General features: G+C 40.0%; 1 protein-coding gene across 10 annotated transcripts in view; it reads left to right on the top strand.

The window, feature by feature from the left end:
- PRDM2 (PR/SET domain 2) overlaps positions 1–12,323 on the top strand; it is a 127,749-nt gene that overhangs the window by 57,705 nt on the left and 57,721 nt on the right. Inside the window, exon 1 of one of the 10 annotated variants that reach the window (XM_009235026.4) lies at positions 5,965–5,988. The exons of the other annotated variants lie outside the window; for them this stretch is intronic. The gene's annotated coding sequence lies outside the window, so the exon portion shown is untranslated. Of the gene's footprint in view, positions 1–5,964; positions 5,989–12,323 lie in introns of those variants that run through there. 10 annotated transcript variants of the gene reach the window in all.

Below are 12,323 nucleotides of genomic sequence, written 5' to 3'. Positions count from 1 at the left end.
TAAAAGAGGTAACAAGATCCTTATAGTTAGTTCAAAATACTTTAGTTGATTTTTACAAATCCACTTATAATTTGAAAGTAAAAAACCTAATTTCCTGTGTTTTCCTTAAGTATGAACACTAGGTTATTTTTCTAAATGATGAATTTTTATTGTTTTTTTAAACTCCTGCAGTGTTTTTTTTTCCCTAGACAATTTCACGTTCCAGTTTACAGATAGCTGTTACGATATCCAAACCTAATGTTTGTGGGAGCATTATAGAGAGGAGGGTGTAGTTATTTTATTTTTCAATAAAATAACTTTTAAAGTTTATTTATTTTGTAGAGACAGGGTCTTTCTGTGTTGCCCAGGTTGGACTCCTGAGTTCAAGCTGTCTTCCTGCCTCAGCCTCCCTAATAGCTGGTATTACAGGCATGTACAGGGTGTAGCTTTGTATTTAAAGTTGCCTCTAAAGAATTGAGGAATTGGAGGCCAGGCGCGATGGCTCACACCTGTAATCCCAGCACTTTGGGAGGCTGAGGCGGGTGGATCACAAGGTCAGGAGATCGAGGCCATCCTGGCTAACATGGTGAAACCCTGTCTCTTCTAAAAAAAAAATACAAAAAAATTAGCTGGGCGTGGTGGCGGGCACCTGTAGTCCCAGCTACTGGGGAGGCTGAGGCAGGAGAATGGCGTGAACCCGGGAGGCAGAGCTTGTAGTGAGCCGAGATTGCGCCACTGCACTCCAGCCTGGGCGACAGAGCGAGACTCCGTCTCGAAAAAAGAATTGAGGGCTTGGATAAATACCCCAAGAACACCACTGTGGAGGTTAAAAGTAGACATTTCTTTTAGTTAAATGTTGTATGGAGAACTGAAGTTGAAGTTTCAGGTAGACTGGCATGGTACTTTGTTGGCATTCAGATGGCTTGTTTATATTTCACATGCTGCCAGGTACAGGCCTAAAGTTGTATTTTGGGCACATCCATCTGGCTCAGAGTGTTTTATTAGTATTCATAATTTGGTTGAAATAGTTCAGAGGAGCTGAATGACATGGAGAAACAAAAGTTACTTGAAAATGCTGTTGTTTCTCTAAGTGAAAAAGAGAAATACTGCAAGTAGCTGTTTTTCTTTTTGCCACTCAGATTAAACCAGTTTTCATACATTATAAGAGTTCTTGGCTGAATTCCTTTATTACAATGTATTTTGATATGGACATATGTCATGACTTGACACTTATTTTCACATCATGTCATTATGCCATGAGTCACTCGTTTCTATTGATGGTGACAATGACAGCAATTACACTTGTTTCTAGCATTGTGTTGGTTGCTCTGTGTATACCATAGCTAATCCTCCCAATAACCCTGCAAAGTTGAGATCCGTATCCTCATTTGTAGAAGAGGAAACCGATGCTCCGAGGGGTTATGTGCTTTGGCCAAGTTCACACAGGTCCTAAATAAAATGCTCTGTCTAAATCCAGTTTTTATGCATAATGTTTCTAAGTAGGACAGTTATACTGTATAAATTGCAGTGTTTTATTTGCTTTACTAACTAGCCAAGGTGAATTTTCACTGCTCACTGTAAGAAGTGCCCACTTTAATCCTAAATACCAAGACTATGATTAAGTGAAGTGTTTGGTGTAGGAAAGACCAGTCATGGTGACACCTTCAGCTGTTTTTGCTTTGGAGGTTTATGGATTGCATAGGTATATTGTATTCCTTCAAGCACCCCAAATAGTTTTTAAAAACACAGATTGCATTTTTACCCCTTTCTCTAGCTGTTGTCTTTCAAGTGTTTTTTAAATGACATATTTGTTGGTTTAAGTTTCTAATGAATATTTTCTTTCTGTTAGGTTTTATATTATTTTGGCATTCGTTTTGAAACCAAAAGAGCACAGTAAGACATTGCTTTTGCCTAACTCCCTCTGCAGTGCAGAGGATCGAGTTTAGGATTATAGAGCTCTTTCATTTTGTCTTATTGATGAGAAGCTTTAGCTTCCAGCTCTGCAGCACTGGTCTTGTGTTGAGACTGGGTTAACAGTCTGGTTGTTCCACCAATAAAAATACACATTTTAAAGTTTTCTTAAGCTGAGTGTTATAGACAATGAACATGCTTTTTAATTAATGTGTAGTCTAAAGATTAATTACAGAAACTGTAAGTGCAGTTCTGATTTGTTTGTGGATATAATTGAGTTACATCATGCTTGTTAGTCTTTTCAGCTTTAGGTGGTGACGTTTTGTTTTTTATTTGTTTTGCCAAAATGTTTATTTGCAGAGGTGGATAGCTTTTTTTTTTAACTTTCGTTTAAGAGGAATGCACGTGAACTATTTGAAGCAGTACCTTCTTAAGAGGTTTTGTTTGCTGATAAAGCTTCCTATTCTAGCTGCTCGACTCATGCCAGAGGAGAAGCATTAAAGGAGACCAGAAGGTGAAAAGAGTCACCCTAACCTATCCGTGTGTGCTCTTGAATTTTCCTAAGGAGGGGCACGCATTGATTTCCTCATTGTCTTTATGCCACAATAGATTCTTAGAATATGTATGTCTATATAAAATTTTTAAAACTGCTTGAGTTTGTAGCCAAATGTAATGTGGCTTTTTCTTCTTGGAACTTTTACTGAGAGTACTTTATTCGATTGTTAAGACTTAGTAAGTAGTGGCCAGGCGCGGTGGCTCACACCTGTAATCCCAGCACTTTGAGAGGCAGAGGTGGGTGGATCGCCTGAGGTCAGGAGTTTGAGAACAGCCTGGACAACATGGTGAAACCCTGTCTCTACTGAAAATACAAAAGTTAGCTGGGCGTGGTGGTGGCTGGAGCCTGTAATACTAGCTACTTGGGAGGCTGAGGCACAAGAATCGCTTGAACTCGGGAGGCGGAGGTTGCAGTGAGCGGATATCGCACCACTGCACTCCAGCCTGGGCAGCAGAGTGAGACTTTGTCTCAAAAAAAAAAAGATATAGTAAGTAGTTAACACCACCCCCAACCACCCAAACATACTGTAGGCAAGGCAAAACTGCAGTTTGTAATCTATGCTTTCAATTTTCAAAGGTCTTTAGCATTTTTCTCTCTGTTCTAACCTGTTCTGTGAAAAATAGGAGAAGGTAACTTTAAAAGATTAAAACTTGGTGCGTATATTAAGAAAATATCCTAAGGGATTCTGGGTAAGAGACTAGAAAATTCTCAGTGTTCTGGAGCATTTATTGTAGCTGCTTGCTATTCCTGCTTCTGTGGCCATGATCCTGAAATTTAAAAATATTTTGATGAAAGTTTTAATAATCTAGTCAACGTGTAGTTATTTTAGATGCTTATATATTAAAAGTACATACCATTTTTTATTTTTAACAGAATATTTGAATAGTTTCAGAGGCAAGAGATTTATTGTAATGAATAAGATAATGATACTGTGTGTGTGTGGTATATAAAAACAACACAGTTTATAAGATAAGAATATAACATCTAAAATACTGCTAATTTGATACTTTCATGACTTTCAATTTTATATGTTCTTGTTAGTTTAACCAGTGTCTGAATGATGAAAAACTAATTTCACTCTTAGTGAATTAGCTGTCTGTTACCAGTTATGGACAGTAGCAAAGGATTGACCGGTTAAAAAGAAAACTAATACAGCATTGCTTAGGCTAAAATTCCCCTGCCCTTTTTTTTTTTTTTTTTTTAAATTAAAACTACAGCGATAAACAATCTTTTTTCTTGTATTTATAATCCTACCTCTTGGGGCAGTCTTTTGTAGATTTCCTAAGACACCACATGCCACAAAAATGAAGGCAAACTGGTTTGTTCACCCATGTTTAGAACCCCAAAACGGAATTATGTGCAATGTTTGAAGTTGCAATGCCGTTTAGAATGGGCAACAATGCAGTTTCTGAGCCTTTTGTTATTCTTTTTACCATTTGGCCTCTCAGGTTCAGTTTTCATTCTGTTGCCAGTTTGAGATGTAGGATATGCCTTTCTGGTTCTGTTGGCTGCATTTTTGTCTTTCATGTGTGGGATTATCAGAACCTGCTTCTCTGAAATAAAGAGATTACTGGCCATAAGCAGAATGTCTAAGGGCCTGTGAGAAATGAGGGTTCCTACTGGCCACCTCTTGTCTTGGTACTTTTGCCATAAGGATGCTAATGTTGGTCATAGCTGGGTCCCAAGTCTTCTAACCTTCTGTAGCAGGTTTACGCTGTGGGCCAGCACCGTGATGATAATAGTTGTAGTTTTGATCTTTTATATGTGGAACAATCTCCTTGACTATTTACACACGATGGACTGTAATTTTTGTAGGATTAGCACTAATGTTGAAATTATAATTTCCCTCTGACATCCAAGAAAATAAGGAAAAAGTATCAATAATAATAATATCATATGTTGTCAGTGGTCTCAATCTTGGATTTTTGGACCAGGGCTTTAAGATTCCAAATCTACTTGATTTTAGGAATTTTGCTAATTGCTAAAGGTGTGATCCACAGTGTCCTTCCGTGGTTAGATGGGTCATGGGCATGTTTGATAACAAGATCAAATTTGAGTGGTAAGCTTAATACCTATTTTTAGTTGTTATAAATCCAGGAATTCAGGATAGAAGATAATGTAAATTACTGTCTGCATGCCAAGATAAAATTTGGGGTTGTAGTAGAGTGCAGAAAATAGTAAATCAAGAAAAAGTGATACTTATTCAATTTTTGTCTGACCCTTTTAAGTTTTAAAGACAGGATCCTATAAATCTCATGGGCGATTGTCAGAAAGTACATGGAATTGGTGAACTTTGCTTTCATAGCGAATGATTCTTGTGCTTCCCCTACCTTCAGTTTCTATGCTAAGCACAGTAAAAAAAAGAAAAAAAAACCTGCCTAAAAATTTTTTTTTAGTGGTTGGGAGTATACTGCTTGGGCTTCAGTGTTGCTTTTGCATTAGATGCAGATTGATCAGTACTTTGAAAATGGATAGCTTGTTTAAAATGAGCCTGGAGTGTGCGTGTGTGTTGGCTGGAGGGGAGAGGGGGAAAGTTGCTGACCCAGCTATACCTTGAGTGTTAGGAGATGTGCAGTATGCAGAATTTATTGTGATACACCAGAACATAGCCTTGGAATTAAGAGACCAGATTCACATACCAGCTCCACCAGTTAATCGCATTGTGACTTCGGATGGGTTACTCTCCATGTTTTGGTCTTTAATTTTCCTGTCTATAAAATGGGAATATGAGCTACCTACCCTACAGGGTTGCTGTGAGCATTAAGTGAGAACATTATAGGAACATTCCTGGCACACCAACCTTTGGTTCATCCCATTGTAATGGTGGGCACCAGCAGAATTCATTCTCTGGTAACTGCTGTTCTCTGGCCGGTTGGCACACTTCTAAAAAAAAAAAATGAACAGTTTCACCTTCTTGTGTAACATGTTCTCTTAAAATCCATATATTTTCGTTTTGCATCGTGGAGTGAATTAAGTTGGTTTCAAATTAGGTAAGAGTAAAGGGCCTCTTTGGATCTGCACCTAAATAGCTACATCGTGGCACTAAGGAATTCTTCATGTGCAAGAAACCTGCTTCTCTCTTAAAAGCTGTCTTGTTTCACTGTTAACCAAACGAGAACACCTGTGGTGACATAGGTTGGTGCATTAGGTGACTCTTGGAATTTGATTTGTTCCATTTGCCTGGGCAGAAGCAAACACGTCTCACTGTTGGCTCGTGTTACCTTTATGTGGTCCAAAGCACTCATGACAGGATTTTATGTGAATGAATTTTTCTTAACATTTTCTTAGGTATTAAATTATCAGACAGCCCTGAAAGTAATTGTGTGGGAGCAGTGTCAGGGCTGTATATGACAGATTTTTTTTTAACAGTCTTTCTGGATGTGAAATCAGGAAAAAACCAAATGGACGAAAGGACCGTTTTCTTAGAAGGTGCTAATTAATTTGACGATACCCGTTTTCCGGGAAGAAATGTCCCGATCATCTGTGCAGCATCTTGACTGGGCTTTCTGAGGAGTTGCAGTTCTTTTTCAGCAATCGCACAGGTACATTCCTTCTGTTGATGCACAATGCTTGTACAAACTCACAGCTTAACTTTGTGATAACACAGGAGTCCCTGACCCCCAATGTTGTCTACCAAATGTTGTGTTTACGTCCGTTTGTGACTGGGGAGAAGGGCCTTAGGTGTTAGTTGATACTCAGAAGTCTCCTCTCTGAAAGATTAAGAACCACCACAGTGAACCAGTATGTTCAGTTTTCAAACTCAAGCAGAGACAGTTAGAAGCAATAAAATCAGTAGGTTACAGACTTCAAAATTGAAATACACTCACAGCTTACACTGTTAGAGCATTAGTATATGCTGCTGTGGACGTGAGTGAGTGAATGACAGAATTCTCTCAAACTTCTGTCTTCATTGGACTTGTACATTTTTATAATAATATCTGGGTGGGATCCTGTGAATCAGCGGAGAACAAATGAACAAAACAAATGGATGAATTAGGAATTGTTAGTGGAAGCAGAACGCCATTGTCTTCATATGAAGGAACATATGCTGACAATTTAGATTTGTAGGCGTGCACTTTCTGTAATTTGTTTAGTAGCATCTGTGGATACTCCTTACAATCGATTCCATTTATTGAGTCTGTGCCAGGCACTGTGTGGCATTCGTTTTGTGCATTACCTCATTTACTTCTCTTTGACGACAGTATCCGATCAGTATTACCAGTATATATCAGGGCTGGTTCCCATCTGCCTCGAATGGGATTATTTCTTGTTAATCAAATCATGGCCCAAGGGCCGCGCAGCAGCGTTTCATGCTATTTCACTTTTATGGGTTTCTGTTTTTGAGGACCAAACTTACCTTGAGGACCTACTTTATTCTGAGTGCCACCACCACACTGGGGAAGGGGACAAGAGCCTAGCCCACTGTCTCACCTCAGTTAGGGTCAGCTCTTTGCAGGGAGCACAAGTAACCTTGGAGACACAGGAACCTGCTGGGAGCAGGTGAAATGAGTGCGTAGGTTGAGAGACCCTTTCCACCAGCCACTGGACGCTGGCCTAGGAAGGACTCCTGTTTGAAGCCCTAGTCCTCTGTGAGCCTTCCTCCCAGGTTCAATTTGTTCCCTGTGGGCATTACTTTACCCCTATATTGGCAAAAAATACAAAAGCCTCAGCTCAAGGACAATGTGGGATAATCCTTGGAGACCAGCACCAAGGAAGATTGCGTGCTTCTGAAAGGCTCCATTCTCAGTGCCAGAGCCTGTTAGCAAGGCCAGGTCCACAGCACGCGCTCCTCAGGCTTCCCGGCTTTACCTGGCTCCCTTGGTGGATGGTACTTTACATCCTCCCCTGCGATTATGTGGATGATGTGTCGGTCCCTAAGTGCTCATAGAGGCACAGCTGCAGGCAGGAGGTGGCCGGGGCACAGTTGAGATCTTCCACAGCAGTGGGATCTGGTTGATCAGCAACAGTGGAGCTGAGTCTGAAAACCTGTGCTGGAATAAAAGTGCCTCATTTCATGGTGGGCCAAGTGATTATGTAGCTTAATATCTCTGTAAATGCTCTTGTTTTTATAAACCTCTGCTAAAATGTGGCATATTCAAATGCCGTTGCTTAATCTTTGCATTTTTAAGAGAAGCAAAATAAAAGTTGAGGTAAGAATGATGATCACAGCCAACTGCCAAGACATCGACCCTTAGGTTAATACCGGCAGGCATTCAACATGATTGTTTAAATTTGATATTTGATTTAAATAATGATGGGTATAATAACCAAGTGCGGTGAACAGGAAAAAGAACATGGGATATGTGGCTGTTTGGAAAGAGGAAACAGATTAATTTTTTGTTTGAAGTGATGATGTGTAGCATAGAATTGAAAGATGTCTACCAAAAGGTTAACAGGGGTAACTTGAATGCTAAGCATTTTTGCCTATTTAATAGTATCTGTTGTATTTTTAATCCCTTTAAAGTCTTTATAACTGTGTGTCCATGGTGGGTTTGATGTTACTGGGGATCGTGGTTTTTTTCCTGAACGGTTTTCGTGAGTCGTACGGGTAGGCAGTAGACAACAGAGAAACACTTGAGCAGTACTTTTTGCCGTCCAGGCCAAGTAGAAAGTAGAGGCTTTTTCCAAATAGCACTTGTAAAACTGCGTATTTTACAAAATTTTAAAATGTTATATTTTATCTCAACCAATAAAAACATTTTCAATTATCTCAGTAATTTTACTTTTGTTGGCATTTTCTTTATGAAAAATCATGTATTCACTTTTTGTGTGTAATATAACCAAGTGCTCATCTGAGAAAATACAATCAGATAGAAATATCATACCCTTATCAATACTCTCTCACTGGGAGCCACCTGCCAAAATCTGAATGTATATCCTCTTGATTTTCCTTAAATTTATCTCTGTGGATACACATCATAACCTGATTTGATTAATTAGTCATGTGGCTTGACCATTGTTCATATGGGCATTTCTGTAACCAAATGTGAAGAATGAATTTTGAGTGTTTTCATTGTATCTTGTTTCATATTTATGTCAAATTTTTACTCCTTGAAAATATCTTAAAACAATGTTGTAGTTAATTCATCAAGATGCAGTATTGTAAAATTTGTCATGGGCTTTAAAGGGGGAAACATGATTTTCTTCTCAGCTGAGAGTAAGCAATTCTCGAGGGTGTGGCTGTCTCTTCTGTTTTCAGGGTTGCCAGGCACTGGAAATGCACCTCCTCTACAACACCTCCCACTTTGGTTTTTTCGGCCACGGGGGGCTGAGTCCATAACTTGAATTAGGTTCTTTATTTTGTAGTTGCCTCTTCACTATTTATATGTAAGGTTTTCAGATTTTAGGTTTATTTTTCAGGCTACTAAAAAAACATGAGAAAGAAACCTAGAAATTGATTATGAAGTAGAACAGGTCAGCATCTTGTTTATATTTAATTATTCTCCCAAAACATTTTGTTCATGCCACAACACTTTTTGAGGCTCCAAAGAAGGTAAGGAAACTTAATGCTTTCTTATCTTGAATTTGGTGAAGTTTGTTTGGGAAGCCCTTTCTTAAGATGTGGAATTATCCGGTCAAAACCACTGAAAGCCTTTTTCTGACAACATAAAAGCTCGGACTCCCTTCCGATGGGCCTTTGCTGTTCTCCCATCAGCCTGACATTTGGAAGAGTTAGGGGAGCCTGCAGCCTCCACAGCTGCAGAGGCTGTGCAACAGCCCCCCTGGTGGGAAGCAAGCATTTCAGGAATTTATACTGCAATCTGCAGAACTGCAAAATCTAAAACTTTTCCATTGTTTCTGTTGGAAGCGAAACCTAGAGTTGCATTTTAATACCATGAGCTCCTTAAAACCAGAGAGGTTTTATTTTTATAATTTGCCTCCAGGATTACAGATAGTTCTTGGTGAGTTTAACTGCAGAAAAAGATTTGAAATTATGCCAAACGAGCTTAACAGAATTTTTTACTGTCAGATAAGTTTCAAAGTTATTTTAAGTGAAAAAGGAAACTATAGAAAATGCATGGCATGTTAACTTTTATAAAAACTAACTGTTGCAACGTCTTACTACTTCAGATCTGTGGGGCTTGCTTTGCCACTGATCGCACCTTGACCAGTTGTAACAGCCACTTGTGATCCTCTGATAACCACACCCACCCCCCTGCGAACCTTTCTGAAAGCATTTCTGGTTGAGGCACACTGGTGCCCCCATCAGTCCTTCTGCCCAAGTCTCCCAGTTCTTTTGTTAATGACATTTGGTGACTTCCAGAGTACCAAGTCATTCTCTTACATTAAAGCATACATTAAGAATATTGAAATGAACTGTTAATTCCTTATGGAAAACTTAATTTTAGGTATCCATTTCCAGCTTCTCTCTTCCTCTCTATCATCAACCCAACTGCAGAACGTTAAACTACTAGGCACATATGCAGCAGAGCTGAGGTCTAATTCCAGTCGACCTTCACCATCTCACACATAGCATCACTTGGCTATTCTTTTGTTTTTTTGAGATGGAGTCTCGCTGTGTCACCCAGGCTGGAGTGCAGTGGCGTGATCTAGGCTCACTGCAGCCTCTGCCTCCTGGGTTCAAGCGATTATCCTGTCTCAGCCTCCTGAGAAGCTGGGATTACAGGCACGTGCCACCACGCCTGGCTAATTTTTGTATTTTTAGTAGAGATGGGATTTCACCATGTTGATCAGTCTGGTCTCGAACTCCTGACCTCGTGATCTGCCTGCCTCGGCCTCCCAAAGTGTTGGGATTACAGGCGTGAGCCACCGCACCTGGCGTGCACTTGGCCATTCTTAAGATAACAACTTTGCCATTATCCACTGATTCCCCTTCCTTACCAACACAATCTATTACAGATGGTAATTTTAAAAAATTTTATAGGAGTCATTTAACATGTACTTAACATGTACTTTATACTTTTCTCCTCCCAGTTAAGCCTTTTCATCTTGCTTTGAGAACTCTAACTTTACTCCAAACCAGATGTATCCTGAGTGATACTAGTGCCACAGCTGGCCTGCTGTCACAAAAGACACCTTTGACTTTGAAAAATTTGAAAGGCTGTATATTATAATGCATTGCTCATTCTTACCTGAAGTGCAGGTGACGGAGATGACCTTCAAGGCTCTTTTTGCTCCAGAGTGTTCTGGTTCTTCTCTCAGCCTTGAGCATAGTGAGTTCAACATCTACCCTGTTCCTTAGGGTCTGTGCCCTCAGCTTAGTCATATGCTTTTGTCAAAGCCTTTCTTCAACCTAGTGTGAAAACATGGTTCCAGTCTTCAGTTTCCTAGGAAGGCCCTCTTATCTAGGGGCAGGAAGAAAAGGGAGACTCTGCAAAAGGGTGAGATTCTAGATGGTAGTGTCTTAAGGCTGGGAGGAGGAATTCTAAGAATGAAAGAAATACCAGGTTGTCAAATGTGAAGGAGAAATGGGGCAAATAAAGCCTGAAGCACTGTTGGGTTTTGTAATTATGGTATTAGTGATAGCCATGGGAATTGGATTCCTGTAGAGTGGGTGGAAATTCAGTTGCAAGGATGAAGGACTGATGGAGGGCAGAGGAACTGGAGGCATCAGGCACAACCCACCTTGGTGAGTTGGTATCAGCCCTGTTGGGAAGCCCGTGTCCTCGATGACCGTTCATGGTACAGCTGTGGAAATCTCCCAGTTGGAGTCTTGTCTGATTTGGAACCAACTGTGAAGCTCCCCAAGTGAAGATCGGATGGACCTAACTTGTGTACACAGATATTTAATTCTGATTTTATCCTTCAGAGTTGGATAGCTCCCCAGTGAGGAGGCAGCACATCTAGAGTTACATATAGTTTTAAATTTAATTCATTTAAATCATCAGATGCATGCGCCTTCACTGTTGTGATGAATTTTTCATGTAACTTGAGCAAGGCTCCCAGAATTTTGCATTCTCTCTACTGCCTGAACATTTTACGGTGAAACATTATTCTCTAGAATTTCCTAGTGTGTCTGTCCAGTTTATTAGGATAGTAGAACATAGTCCAGACCTAGGTTAAATTTTTCATGTGATGCTTTAGGCAATTTTAATTTTGTAACTCATATCCCAGGCATCAGCAGTGTAACGCTATACGTAGTCTTAGCAAATAGTCATTATGGCTATTGAATGTCTTTGTATGGTAACTATTTCACTACAAAATCCAGTTTTATTGATACTATTCAGTGGTGAATCATACTTGTTCAGATCAGGGTTCTGTGCTGTTGACTTGTTTCTGGCCCAAGATAAAATAGAAATAAAAGCATTCCAATTTGATTGTTGCTTTTTTTTTTTTAACAACTATAAATGCAGTTCAAGTCTTTGTTTTGTTTTTGAGACAATCTGTTGCCCAGGCTGGAGTGCAGTGGCACGATCATGGCTCACTGCAGCCATGACCTTCTGAGGTCAAGTGATCCTCCCACCTCAGCCTCCCAAGTAGCTGGCACCACAGGCATACACCACCACGCACAGCTAATTTTTTCTATTTTTTCTTTTTTTGGTAGATACAGGGGTTTCACTATGTTGCCCAGGCTGGTCTTGAGCCCCTAAGCTCGAGCAGTCTGCCTACCTTGGCCTCCCAAAGTGCTAGAATTACAGGTGTGAGCCACTGTGCCTGGCCAATGCAAGTCTTTATGCAACTTGTTTCACTTGCCCTTGAAACCAGTGAAATAATGGATGTAGAGTGCTTTATAAAATAAGGTATGCTGCTGGATGCCGTGACTACATCTGTAATCCCAGCACTTTTGAGACGCCAAGGCAAGAGGATTGCTGAGCCCAGGAGTTCGAAACCAGCCTGGACAACATAGCAAGATCTTGTCTCTACAAAAAAGAAACGAAATTTAGTCAGGCATGGTGTCACATGCTTGTAGTTTCAG

This window comes from Pongo abelii, chromosome 1, assembly GCF_028885655.2.
Source record: "Pongo abelii isolate AG06213 chromosome 1, NHGRI_mPonAbe1-v2.0_pri, whole genome shotgun sequence".
NCBI lineage: Eukaryota > Metazoa > Chordata > Mammalia > Primates > Hominidae > Pongo > Pongo abelii.
The sequence above is the reverse complement of the archived record's forward strand: the minus strand, read 5'-3'. Positions and strand labels throughout refer to the sequence as shown.